We start from the raw sequence: 13,854 nt of genomic DNA, 5'->3' as shown, positions 1-13,854 counted from the left end.
ATGTGAGCACACAACAAGTAACAACCAATTACAAGAGAGAAGATTTAAATCAACCAATTAGATGTAAAGATTAAATGAATTGGCAGCTAAAGTTAACATATTGATTGCATTCTGTGTAGCTGACAGCAAAATCTTGGTAAATTGCTTCAGCACCACCCGCAAGATACTGATTGTAAAGTTAGAGGAGCAAGTTGTATCTACAAAAACTGTCCTGAGAAAGTTGCTCTATAGACCTGAGGGGTGTTTCTGTTTGTGTTCCTAGCTTTAAAAACATGTCACAGATGCAAGGTAAAAGCTAAAAAGCCTTGATCAAATTATAATGGGTCTACATAAAGCTGTTAGATCGCACTCCTCTCACTCAAGTGCCTGCAGAGCAAAAGGCTCAGGATGTCGGCTTTGTGAACAACGTTGATTAAGAGAAAACACATTTTTGTTTAGTAAAAAAATCATCATGTCATCCACGATAATACCAGAATAATTTTTTACGTACTATATAAATGTTACATCGTAATACCATTGCTATAGCAACACCATCTATGTTCCCGAATGTGTGCAGGAACGAGAAGAGCTTGCGCTTGTCTCCAATGACGTTTAGTACCTAAAAAGGAGGCTACTTAAAAACCTTCTAAAAGCACAATACTTTGGTAACAACAAACTTTGCACCACTTAAGGCAAAAACATATCGCTGAGTCATCCAGGCCACGAAGCATGTGACAGTACTGTGCAGCTCCTGACAAGTAATTCGTAAAGAAGGCTGGAAAATAGCCTTCATTTACTTATGCGTATAAATGCAAGCTGCAAGCACTGAAAAAAACTGTTTTCTGTATTGTTAGAAATGTCGTTTTCACTGTTATTAGTATTTTGATTAAATTGAATTTTGAGGCTATATCACCCATCCCTAATGGCAGTCCATCTTAATACCAAGGATGCTGATTTGGTACGAGAAAAATTTTACAGATTTTTACCGAACACAACAATTAGTGAGAATGTTTTCTTTGCTGCAATCCCACCAAAAATAATAAACACATTTCCATACAGCAACACATAATTGGATTTTTGCTTTGCAATAGTTCCACCAATAAGAGGGGAGGAGGCGATGGTATATATAGAAGTACATAGAAAGGGTGATAAAGGCCTGATTCCAGAAAAAAGAAGAAGAAGGAAACAGGAAAAAAAGACCACATTTTGACTGACAGGTGTTGATAATGGTATCAGTAGGTAGGCAGATAGCCTCTTGCTTTTTACCTGATTGAAGTCAATACATTGGGGTCACTGGAGGCTGACTGACTATAATCCAAATAGCCATTTGCAGTTTATACTACATCCTTTGTGTGAGAAGCAGGAGAGACCAGTCAAAGATTCCTCTGGAAAAAAGAAACTCCAACCAAGGTAGAGGTGGAACCCTCACCTTATGCTTACCTAATAATTATTTCATGTAATTATTTCACGTAACTGATATCACACAGGATAACTTGACCTGTAAATTGTATGTGTTTCTCTGTTATTTCCATAGCCTGGAAATGCTAAGGAAATACATCTATACATCATATATGCAAAGCTTTCTTTAACCTCAAAACTCCTATTGTTAGCACGCCTATTTAAACTCCTATAGATAGATAGTAGATGTATATGTGACTGGTTCACACCATCTGGGGCTCAATAATATAAAGAGATTGTCATCAAAAAAAAAGACTATGAGATTAAAAATCCCTGTGTTCAGGAAATGAAGTTAATTTTTGAGTCTGTTTGCTTTTCTACACCAGTCTGGGGTTTTTTTCGTTGTTGTTTTGTTTTGCCATTAAGCTGGTCGTAGATGAGCAAAGCAGGGTAATCCGTTACTAAACAGCTGCAATTAGTAGTTTTATAATGAAATACAAATGTCCCCAGTAGTTTAAAAATACTGATTATCTTAAGGGTTTGTGGCAGACAAAAGCAAAGACAATTGGGATGTGCTTGCTAAAAGTTAGGAGTAGATAATATGATGGACTGGATCCAAGATGAATTCAGCATGCCAAATCATGTTTCTGCCAGCCTTAACAGGGTAACACTTTCCTCCCTTCAGACTGGAGAAATATGAACTCTTCTGCAGCTCTCAGACTTCATCCATCTGCTGCTGTCTCTTAGTTCCTTAGAAAAAGAACGTGCAGGTGCATGTTCAGTCTGTTACATACAGCCCATTCAACAGTTTCTATTCACACTTTAATATTAGGTGTTGTTTTCAGCGCAGTGCAACTTCTATACACGAGTCTTGATCGTGATTGGGATTCATGAGAAAAGTAAAATGCTTTAGTGTTTTTTGCAAAGTCACTGTTGGCACTGGAGGCCACCTCTGTGATAGATACCCATAGTCACTCAAAAACACCATCTGGAGCAGCTAGACTGACAGATTATTACCATCTGTCTCTTATGAACACCTGGACCTTTGTGATCTGAGCTCGATCTTTCTCTCTCTCTTTCTGTTTCTGGGCCTGTTTAATCACAAACAGTATGATTGCATAGAGGATTTAATCTCCCGCATTTAGTTGGTTACCCAAAGACTATTATCACTAGTTGTAAAGTGCCTATGTGTTGTCATCTGCTACTGCTTGTATAGCGTGCATGTTATCATGCAGTGCTTAGACAACAGGCATAAAAGCACCGGCTATAAACAGACATATTATAAGAGAGAGAAATGGCACTTTAAGATTCCTGCATGTAAATTTATTGGAGAATTCCACAAGAGAAAAATGTAAGTGCTGCTGTCAGATTTCAGTGGTAATTATATACATGCATTCTTTATTTGACCACTGAGATTAAGTCAATACATACATATTAGATCAAAATAACTGCTTTGCGATGCTGCAGGCTTGTTTCTATAAATACTGTAAGATATTGAAGGGAAGTTTGTGTGGCTTCTGTGTCGTAGACACAATGCAAGAGTTAAATTACAGGAACACTAATCGAGAGTGCCAAGATGAAGTATCATGAAACACTTTAAATTGCAAATAGTATGAGATCCTGCTCTGTCCTTAACAATATAGTTGTTTTTTGACTAGAAAATTTCAGTACAACTTCTCTACCTTACCTCTTCTATATGTTTGTGTATGTGTATAACAGAATATCTGGGATAGGCTGCCAGGTCACCAACAGTCGATCTAGACTGGAAAGATTCAATTTTCTTTTTTTTTATAAGTAAATCAATTTTCCATTTCTCAACTACCTTGAGACTCTGTTGGATTTAACTTAGTCCCCGAAAGACTTAATGAGACACTATAAGCCTCCAGCTTCAGATTTAAAGAATATATTTACTTCATAGCAGTAGTGAAGGTAATAGCCTATTACACCTGTGCGATCTAGGGAATCCAGCACTAAGAGGGTCTTCAAAGCACAGCTTTATAAATGACTCTAACTTAACTCAGCAAAATCATTGGCAACTACATCAGGGTGATTCTGTACACAGATTAATAAAAAGTAAAGTAAAAAATCTGATTTTTTTGTCAGTCAGCTTTACACCAAACCTGAATATAATATCAGCCAAATGTTCCCTCCGTCTCTCTTCTGCTGCATTCGGTGCCAGGTGCGGTTTTGAGTGGCCCTGTGCAAATAACCTAAATGCAAATGCAGTGGGACTAGAACAAATAACAGGCTTCAAAACTTGATGTGTTGTGCTGTATCTTACTAATATCTCAGTCTGTGTTTTTCTCGCTGTTTTTCTACGGGGTGCATAAAATCTTGATTGGAGCGGCTGTTGACATAACTTAGCATATCTTTGATTCTGGTACACTTTTAGTTATGTCTAAACTAAAGTCTGTATGCATCATTACATAAAATAGATGTATATCTGAAACTAAAAACTAAGCTGAATAGCACAAATCAACTGACTGGAGCAGTCTTAGCTTTATAGGAAAAGGAGTTTGCTGCTGTTCTGCTGATTTTTGGCTTTACGAAACTGTAACAGTGTTACGGGTCTGTTATGTAATGGTGATTTGCTGTGAGACACAGTATGACTTCTTTACAGCATTTCAGAGCTGTGCTGAGTCTGTCTTCTGAAGCATAAAGACACTGTGAGTAAAAGAATTCAGCCCAGATAAAAAATTAAAAAATAAATTGCACCTCTCGGTGAATCGCGGAGTTAGCTGGCACATGAATGGCTTGACTCAAAAATAGACATTTCCAATTGTATAGTTTTCTTTGGAAAAAAAAATACGCACCTGACAAACAGTTTGTACTTCTACTGAGTTTCTTCTCCTATCTGAAGTATCTCTATGCAATAGCTTGCAGCTATTGGCTTGTTAAACTAAATACACTTTAAAACTCCCGTAATGGAATGTGACACCTTTTCCCCACTGAAAATGTCATCATTTGGTATTTTATAGTCTCACATAATGATTCTGAACAGCTCATCTCCTGCTGTTCCTCAGGGAATCCCAGCAGAGCCTTTTTACTTTATAAGATTCTCACTGGAGAGAGCTTTTTGCTAACTGTGCTCAGCAAGACACTACATTCAGAGAGTGAACACAGACTTATTATTACATATACATGCATTTCTTAATTCTGCAATTATAGCCACATACATAAGCTTCTGTCAGCCTCTGATTGTGTGACAGCACCCTGATGAAGGGCTGCCATTATGCATGCACAGTGATTAATTATGCTTTTGTTTTTTAAGTGTTTTTAGTTCGGCGTTGGTGGGGTGATTAAAGCCTGTTTTTAAATGTGTGATTAAAGGAAATGAAGATGCTGGAGATTGTTCCCCATACCTCATACAACAAGCACACACTGTCACTGCTGCCCCCTTGTGCCACATGTCTTTGCTGGGTAGTGTTTCCTTCCCTCGTCTGCAAAACAGACCAAAGAGAAGACAATAAATTCAAGCTTGATATGCTGGAGACTGATTCAACTAATTGTGTAATTAATTTAACTTAAGAGATGCTGAAAGCTTTAAATATTAGTGGACAGCAGGGTGAATTTCACTGTTTTCCTTGCTGATTATACATATATATTAGATTTGTAGTCAAGACCGCCTAAACCAAGACCGAGACAATACCAAGACCAGAGGGTATCGAGACCCAGACAAGACCAAGACAGACTGAGTCAAGACCAAGACAAAATCGAGACGAGACCAAGACAAAAAAGTCTTTAGACTGCAGCCTGACACCCGTAAACTGCTTCGTTTACAGGTGTCAGGCATATTTATGTGTTTTTGCGATGCACTCGCGCAGCCCTCCTCACCGCTGCCTAATGTCTCACTCACTTACTGAGAGGACAGACGCACGCTCCACTTGACTGTCGCGTCGCTCACCCTCTCTGTTTTTCACATAATGATATTGTCCTATATGCTCGCATGTGATTGGCCACAATATAGAGGGATTGGAGCATAGCTGAGCCACTGTGTGAGAGCTGAGCAGCGAAAGGAAATTAAGTGAGGAGCCGGCTCTCGCTGAATGGGAGTCGACTCTTCTGATTCACTACAAAGCACTCTCTAAGCACGGCTCTTGGAGCTGATGCTTTTGCGCATGACACATTATCAAACGTTACGTTGTGTGTCAGGATACTGTTGACTCCAAATCTCCCGACCACTATGTCGATCTGAGACAGCAAGACCGAAACAGCGAGACCAAGACAAGACCGAGGGATCCGAGATCAAGACAAGACCAAGACCGTGTAAAAGACCGGTCTCGAGACATCCAACTCTAATATGTATGTCTCTTTTTCCAACCTGTCTATTGAGTTAGTGACATTATCATTTGTGATATTTATTTTACTGAGTTGTTAATCCCATGAGTAGTTTCTTGCCTTTTTAATTGCAAATCAAAGATGCTCGACAAGTGTGCTCTTCCTAGAGCTTGACAGATGTGTCTCTATCAGCGCAGCAGGATGTTTAATGCAAGAACACGTATGTTGTGATCCTTTTTCCAGCAACATTTTGCTCTTTTGCAGGGCAGAGCCATTCAGCTATCGCTAAAAACATCTGAATTACAATGCAGTGCTGATTTTTAGACCTTAAAATGCCATTGCAGCATATACGACAGCAGAGACTGATTGGGTCATTGTTAATGCCTCTGTTGTATATTAGTGAATTATCTGGAAAGTGACGAGGGCACCATACACTTACCAGCCACTTCATAACTTAGAATTTACCAGTACCAGGTTGTTCATCTTTTCTTTGTTTTAATTCTTCACAGATTCAACAAGGTGCTGGAAACATGCCTGAAAGATTTTGGCTCATATTGACATGATAGCATCACACAGTTGCTGCAGATTTGGCAGCTGCAATCATGATACAAATCTCTCGCTCCACCACATCCCAGATTTGCTCGATTGGATTGAGATCTGCTGACTATGGAGGCCGTTTGAGTACAGCGAATTCACTGTAGAAAGCAGTTTCAGACTGAGTTTTGTGAAATGGTGGATCGAGCAGCAGTTTCTTAAAATACTCAGATGAGCCCCTCTGGCACCAACAACCATACCATATTCAAAATCAACATCTTCTTTCCCATTCTGATACTCAGTTTGAGCTTCAGCAGGTTTTCTTGAGCATGCCTACCTGCACTAAGCTGCTGCCAACCTCTTCTGTTCACATTAAAAAGCGATAAGGTTGGAGACGCTGGGGACCGAACCCAGGACCTCATACATGCAAAGAAGGCGCTCTACCACTGAGCTACATCCCCAACTCTGCTTAGACTCAATGTCTCTTTGTCCTGAGCTTCACTTTTTAGCTTACAGAAACGCTGCAAAAGCGTTTGACAAGCTATTTTCCAGTTGCCACGATACTCACTTGTGCAGTAACTGGCCTAAATTTTTTCAGGCACACTTGTCTGTGTTCACCACGCTAGTTACCACCAAGTTGGCAGCACTGAGAGGCACTGTGCTTTCAGCGAAGAAGGTGAAGTGTGGAGCTGAAAATTGTTTTGAAAGATACTAGATAAACACTGACACAAGCACTCCTCCTTCACCTCCACTCTACACTTTTTATTGGATGCCACAGTCGTAGTAAATTAGCACATACCAGGGAATAGCTGTGTTCTAACCATAAAAGCAGTATTTTATTTTTGTAGCCTGTTTTTTGAACTTTTTGAAGTTTTAACCTTCACATTTATTTCTGAGCTAAGAACTGTGGCTGATAAATGCTCTACATAAAGGTAATGCATTCACACAAATATTGTGTAGCTGTTTTGTTTATGTGACTGAACACAACTTTTGTGTTGCTTTTACACTAGTCATTTAAATCGGCATGCCAAACTGTGCTTGTGTATGTGTCAGATTTTAACATCTTTTCTCATTTACAATTTGCCTGATGATAGAGTTAAGTCCTATGAAAATCCATGTGACGCAGGCTTCTTGAGCTTCTCTGAAAATCCCTTTCAAATGGCTGACAAAATGCGTTTCCTTATCGTCATATTTTGACAAAATACTCATTCAAACAGTTCTAGTCTTTTGCACATCACTTCTGAGCTTTGTCAGAGCATTTATCTTATTCAAATATAGAATTTTCAAATGCTTCTCGAAGTGACAAAACAACCATTTCACCCACATTTAGTCCCAAAATCCAGCTTTCAAGTGACAGCCTTTATTCAACTAAAACACCATCCACAGTGTGTTTGTTATGGATTGTGGAGGTTGTGTATTATCCCGTCATTGATCTATCCTCCATTCCTCCATGCATTAGTCTCACATCAATAAGCCTCTTTATTGCTTCTCTGCTGTAGCTTGGAGGAAAACCTATTTTCTCACACAGGCTCCCAGGCCTGCACCCAGGTTCAGCAAGGAGCACATAACCCTATCACTTTAAAAAATATATAGTTATGGTGTCAGTGAGGAAAAAAATGTCAACATTGTATAAATTAACATTATTTTATGAGTTTTTACAACCTTTATTCCTGATTATAACTGTTCAGATGCTTCAGTATTTTAACCATTTACTTATTAGTTTTTATTATGCTGTTAATGTTTTTTGTTGTTTTTGTTATTTTCATTTTTTAATGAAAAAAAACCAAAAATGTATTATTTTATGTATATCAAGTATTACAGAGAAATCTATACATATATATTAAAAAAAAACATCACCCTGGTAAAGAATGCCCAGCAGCAGCTGCACTTCCTCCGTGTCCTGAGGAAGAACAACTTGGACCAGACGCTGCTCCTCAGTGGAGAGCGTGCTCTCCTACTTCCTGGTTTGCAGGGGCCACAACTGAGAACAGGAAGGCTGTGCAGAGGGTAATTAACACCACCCAAAAAATCATGGGCTGCCCTCTGCCACACCTGAAGGTCATTGCCAGATCCTCCTGTCTCAGAAAAAACACACACAAGGTTGTTTTTTTTTATCTTTGCTTTGTGCGGTCAGCTTTGTATTCTTCTAGGAGAAAGATCTTAGATTTGTGTCCTCATTAGGGATTTGTGTTGGTGTATGGGCTTGTAGCCTCAGGTTTATATTGTTAAATGGTGATAATGAGACTGTCTTTCAGCTATTTTAATGAGTAACATGAAAGTAATACATTAAATTACAATAATTTGTGAGACCCAAATGTTAAGCCAGTCACTACCTAAGTACCTTTTAACAACAGTTCTTTTTAATAAAGTGCAGAATTAAGAAATAGAGAAAACCAACTTTATTAGCATGTCGTGCCAATCAGTATACTGCGTTGGTGACCTATATTACTACAAAGCAGGCCTAACATAGACTTTATCACAGTAATGTCAATCCAAAGCTACTTACAGCATTAAGAAGTTGGAGATGCTGGGGATTGAACCCAGGACCTCATACATGCAAAGCATGCGCTCTACCACCGAGCTACATCCCCTTGTAGCAGGCACCTGATCCCATAATATTATCCCGCTGTTTAGCCTTTGGTTGCTTGTGAGATGGTCATACAAGAGGTTAAACTGTCTTTTATTCTTTGGACTACAAATGACTAGTCTGGATGTCCAGTAACTGAAGATGAACAGGTGATACATATTTTGTATTTTTGACTGTTCTTCTAAAAGTCCTGGCTCAAAGTCTCCGCACTAATTCATCCAAAAGGTGTTCTAGATGGTTGAGGTAAGGACTCTGTGCAGGCCAGTCGAGTTTTTCCACACCAGATTCGTTCATCCATGTCTTTATGGGCCTTGCTTTATGCATTTGGTGTGCAGTTGAGTTGGAATAGGAACGAGCCATCCCCAAACTGTTCCCACTAATCTGGGAGCATGAAATTGTCCAAAACACCTTGGTATGCTTAAACATTAAAGAGTTCTTTTCACTGGAACAAAGGGGCTGAGCCCAGCTCCTAACAAGCAACCCAAAACCATAATCCCACAAAAGCAACCGCCAAACCCAGAATCGTCTATCCGATTGCCAGATGAAGAAGCGTGATTCATCACTTCAAAGAACACATCTCCACTGCTCTAGAGTCCAGTAGCTTTTATCACTGGATCAAACACTTTGCAATGAACGTGGTGATGTAAGGCTTGGATGCAGCTGCTTGGCCATGGAAACACATTCCATGAAGCTCTCTATGCACTGTTCTTGAGCTAATCTGAAGGCCATGTGAAATTTGGACATCTGTAGTAATTGACTCTGCAGAAAGTTGGCGACCTATGCACACTATGCACCTCAGGTGGCCTACCATCTTGTGGCACTTTGTTAAAATACCATTAACTGACTATGGATTATTCATAACAAGGAAATTTTACAGCTGGACTAGTGGCATCCTACCATAGTACCACCCTGCAATTAACTGAGCTCCTGAGAAGGACCCAGTCTTTGACAAACCTTTGTAGAAGCAGTCTTCTGGGACAAACGACTGTATACCCACATAGTTTTCATGACTGTCTACTGTGCAGTGATGCAAGAGACAAATTCTTCTCAATAAATCATTTTCATGTCATTCTCAAAGAGACTATTAGTACGACCATTACCAACTCACCACTGAGGAGCAGGAACTCATTAAGAAAATGGTCACTAATATTTTTTTATCATTAGCCCTGGTGTTGTTATGTTAGGTGATAACCTTAACCCTAACCTTTTTTCTAACCCAAGGCAATCAGAATATGTCAATTTTGTTTTTGCTCCCCCATGTCTTGACAGTCACGGATCAGAGAAAAGAAAAATCATTCTGACTGACGCACATTAAAAATATATTTTTTTGCCTTTCTCTAAAATGTAAGAAAACCATTTCACACCAGACTTTTCCATCTCCCTGTTAGTACAGGGAGTCTTGAGTTGTAGCGATAAAAAGCCTGTTACATGGCTGGGGATTTTCTTCACTTTGTAAAATCATCCCATAAATACATGTAATTTTACATCTATCATGTTGACAGCTTACTGATCATATGCAAAATAAATTAGACTTTGTTTCAATGTTTGAATTTCCTATAGTTCCTTCTTAAAAACACTAATATGACTATTACTAATGTATATGTTCAATTATAGTAATGAAAATTATTACTAAATTAAAACAATTCATTTAAAAAGCATTACGTGAAATAGATTGGTCTCTTTGTGCTTTTGTGTTTTGGGGTTGTTGGTTTTTTTTCCTAAGACCTCAGAGCTGAAGGTAGAAGCAGTCTAAAAGCAGTCTCATATCTTGGGCAAATAGCTCTTTCAAACTGACACCCTGTCAGCGATTCTGGGATCCATCTCTCAATAGAAAAGGATTATAGCCCATTATATCTCCCCTAATCCTCTCTCTCCTTTTCTTACCATCTCTCACTCCCCTGTCCTTTTCATATCTTTCTCACTGTTCACAAAACCACAGTGCTACAGCTCAGTCTTTTCCCCTCCAGATTTTTGTTTTCTTTTGCTGTCTGTCCAGTTTGTACAAGTGATAAGAAGCTTTTATGGGGGACAGATGACAGGTCTTGTTTTTAGGCCTAAAGGAACACAGAACTGTGTGCGTTTGTAATTCTGTTTATATGTCTCCGTTTTTGCAGGTTGTGTTGTTGCTTTTGTATTTTTAGATTTGCTTATGAATCATCATACACTTTTGTGTGTCCTATGTGCAAATATGTCTAAATGACTCATGAGTCTTTCTTTGAACCTTTCTCCAGTCTGTGTGTGTGTGTATGTGTGCACATATTTATATATATTACAAGCATGTGTGGTCCTTCCCAGTGTTAATTTTCACTTTTCTTTTAATCATACCCTTCTGCCTTGCTCTGTCAAAGCGTAACAGAAAGATGATAGGACTTTTTGCCTCATTTCTTCTCTTCTTTCTCCAACTACCTAATTACTTTCTGCTCCTTACCACCTCCCTTTTCCTCTTTCCCGTTCTTTTTTGGAGGAGAAAGTTTTGTCTCTAACTGTTGCCCCTCCCTCATACTTCTTGCTTTCTGTGAAATGGGATACTTCTGTGAAGTATTCCATTTCTTCTTTCTTTTTATCTTCTTTCACTTTATCTCTCTTGTATTACCATAGATTTACGATGTATTAACCTAGATTTATTGTGCCTCTCTGCCTTAACCATCTGTGATTTTTCAAAAAGTGGGTCTGCTCAGATTAAAACTAAACTCCTTTCAGCAAAACGCTACTTTCAGTCTATAACTGTGGAAGATAAGCTGCAAGGGAATTCTGCACTTTGTGCATGACATGATGAAATGATCAGCATATTAATGCTACAAAAAGAGAAGTATGGCAGCATGTATACAGTCAAGGAATCCTGTCCACAGTCTATACATTCTGCATCAGATTACAATTATATAATGTCCTTGTACTTGACTGTTTTCAGAGGAATGTTTTTTTAAATTTCTAAGCCACTTAACACTGAGCTATAAATCATTCAAACATAAAAAAGAGACCTAACTCCAGGGATCTACATAAGACAGACAACTTAGCAAAGAACCAATTTTAAATTTTATCTTTAGGCACTTTGTTACTAGTAGTCGGTTGCAAAAGCATATCATTTTTTCCCCATTTTGTTAGTTGCATCTATGAAAAATACTAAAGAAAACACAGTTTGACAGCAATAAGAGAATATTTTTTGCGCCAACGAGGTAATTCCCAAAGAGTTATTAGCTGAAAGTGACATATCTCAACAGGAAGGAATGCTGGTTTGAGCGGTCCCACTCGTGGGACTAATAAAGGTATATCTTGTCTTATCTTGAGTCAAGGGGAAAGACCATCTCTGAGTCGAGGAGGGGGCCTAAGGGTACATCTAAGGGTACATCTTTCACCATCTTACAATGCTGTGCTTACAGCTTTTCTCTAACTATCTGTGAATGGTACTCACGGCCATTGATCAATTTCTCACAATAAAAGGCACCAGATGAATCATCAACTTTCATCAACTGAAGTGTAAGACTTCAGTCGAAACCTACATACACTGTGTTTGGTCATGCCAAAATAATTAATCCGATTGGATAGATATTTTGCAGGATATGGAAAGAATACTTGAAAGTGGACACTGTATCTCTGCTGTTGGGACATCCGAGTCGGGATAATATTACTGATGGCATCTTTAGTAGACTTTACGATATCCCTGCATATGCTATAAGGAAAACATTTTTCTATCTTGGATAAATGACAAACCCCCAGCAAAACAATCTGGTACATAATTCTTATGGAATACTTTCCTATTGAATATCTGACCTGCCTGCTCCATTCCTCAAGGAAACTCTTTAGAAGAATTTGGGTTCCATATCTTCGTTTCACGAACTGTGGTGGGTGTTCTGTATTGTGTAATCACATTAACTGTTACAGTGCCTGGAGTATGTGCTGTATGCCTTGTTATCGTTGTGGCTGCCACCTCGGATAAGAAATGCTCTTTTTGTTTAGAAGTGTTTTCCTTCTCCTTATTTGCCTCCTTCAGAACACTTAAGCCATTTCCACACCCCACACAGTTGCACTTGGATCAGCACACATCCCACAAATCCATTTCGAGTCGCAAGAATAATAACTGTGAAAATTTTTGTCCCTTGAGAGAAGGATTATAATCCACTGGCCCACAGTCAAGAATTATAAAAAGAGTAAGGCAAGACTTCATCCTCAGGGCTCACAATGAGTCATATTTCTTGTATTACATTACAATGATAATATGAAACTTCATCGATCCCCAGAGGCGACTACTCCCCTCAGTTGGCTTCCTCTGTACAAGAAGTTAATACTACTATAAAAGAAACCTGTGAGCTTTTCTATCGATGCCTTAGCAAAATCGATGCTTGGAGATGCATTGCCAGAAATGATGCTTGGAGATGAGGCTTGGAGATGAGTTGTGAAGAATGTTGTCCCTTCATCCTGATGCTATATGTTAGGTCACATGAAGGAGTTCTAGTTGGGCAGGTAGCCAGAATTATTATTTTTTAATGAAAACATAATTTGGTATTCTGTCACTGACAGACGCTAGGGCACTGTTAGCATTTTGTCATTATGTATAAAGGTGGTTAGGAAGTTGACTAGGGATCTAAACGTCATTCAGAAAGCTTCAGATGTTCTCTGCAGAGACAGCAAAGTTAGGAGCTCAATGTTAATGAAACCTTAGGCTACAGTCCCATACACTGGCTGGCACAAATCCGTATCCTAATGAAGGAAAACATACAGTCTTTCTTTTAGTGTTTAACTTTGAAAAAAAAGTAATATTCATATTTCTATTTCTCAAAAGTTGTAGGCTGCGACACCATTACTGGGTTGTACTGTAACTGTACTTATTCAAGAGGTCGAAAGTTGGAAATTTGCAACTGGAAGCTCCCAATGAGAAATGTATAGCCCACTTATAAAGAGCAGACCAATATAAAACAATCCAAGATGGCGGAACTGAATGTAAACAGTAGTAAAACTTCACATCTGCACTGCCACTGTTGTGTATTTTTGACTCATTAAAAAGTTTCATATGTGCATTGAAGGATATATCCTGGTCAAAAATGACTCCAAGGTTCCTCACAGTGTTACTGGAGGCCAAGGTA

General features: G+C 38.8%; 2 non-coding genes across 2 annotated transcripts; both read right to left on the bottom strand.

The window, feature by feature from the left end:
* Window positions 1–6,578: 6,578 nt before the first annotated feature.
* Window positions 6,579–6,650, bottom strand: trnaa-ugc (transfer RNA alanine (anticodon UGC)). The gene has a single exon. It is a non-coding gene; the product is annotated as a tRNA-Ala (tRNA).
* A 2,058-nt stretch (window positions 6,651–8,708) lies between these two features.
* trnaa-ugc (transfer RNA alanine (anticodon UGC)) lies at window positions 8,709–8,780 on the bottom strand. The gene has a single exon. It is a non-coding gene; the product is annotated as a tRNA-Ala (tRNA).
* Between the last annotated feature and the right edge of the window lie 5,074 nt (window positions 8,781–13,854).

This window comes from Pundamilia nyererei, unplaced genomic scaffold (assembly GCF_000239375.1).
Source record: "Pundamilia nyererei isolate P.nyererei 1_Seehausen unplaced genomic scaffold, PunNye1.0 scaffold00331, whole genome shotgun sequence".
NCBI classification, from domain to species: domain Eukaryota; kingdom Metazoa; phylum Chordata; class Actinopteri; order Cichliformes; family Cichlidae; genus Pundamilia; species Pundamilia nyererei.
The sequence above is the reverse complement of the archived record's forward strand: the minus strand, read 5'-3'. Positions and strand labels throughout refer to the sequence as shown.